A 929-nucleotide genomic window follows, 5' to 3' on the forward strand; every position below is an offset into this window, starting at 1 on the left:
GGTTGATTGGTAGCACATTGATGCAATCTTACGAATCAAGAACAAGGCCAGCTTCATTGTGAGTGACATCTTGTAAGTGAATGTACTTTATTCAGCTGCCTGTCCTGTGAAAGAAGTGTAACTTCGACTACTCTTACGGGGGAGGGGGGGGGGATGTTGGCGATTGCTCTGATGCGGTATTGTATTTCTCTATGAAGACATCTATCGTCCATATCTCTCCTCCTTTTTGCGTTTTTTACTCTCTTGTAACACCTTTAATCTTTATCACCTTTATAACCTAATCGTCTTTCCAAAGCCGTAAAACGCTTACTAAGACAAAAAAGAGAAGATCTTAAGACGGAGGCGAAGGCACTCTAAAAGACGTTACCACGACCTCTTTGTGATAGAGAAGGTCGCCATAGTCAGACCGACGCCTGTGATGTAACGGTTAGGTGCTTTGTCTATGCATGCAGGAGACCCAATTTTGATTTTCAAGTGGGAAGAAGTTTTTTCGAGTATGTCGGTCTATTTACTTGGACGTTGTATCCCTCTCATTTCGGATTGGCCTTGACAAGCAGTTGAAGTTCCGTCTCTTGAATGATCAGAATTGTGTCGATGGTGGCATAAAACTACAGAAGAAGCCTCTGCAGCTTCGCAAATATTCGTCCGAAGATGCAGTGGTTGAGATGAGCAGCAAGAACGGCGCTGACGTGTACATTTACAAGAGACATAACATCATTCAGCACATCTGTCTTGGCGCGCAACGCTTCTCGGTGGACAGTGGGATTTACCAATCTTTTGCGTGAAAAAAATATAATGCGATAGTCGCGGTAGAGTCAATTAGGCCGTACGTTATGATAGATAAGTAAAGGGGCATTAGGCCAGACGGACGTCCGCCTTAGTCCTGAACTGACCGGAGGCTGCCGACATCTGATGTAGGTTTTGCGCGG

The sequence above is a fragment of the Aplysia californica genome, unplaced genomic scaffold (genome assembly GCF_000002075.1).
Source record: "Aplysia californica isolate F4 #8 unplaced genomic scaffold, AplCal3.0 scaffold00083, whole genome shotgun sequence".
NCBI lineage: Eukaryota > Metazoa > Mollusca > Gastropoda > Aplysiida > Aplysiidae > Aplysia > Aplysia californica.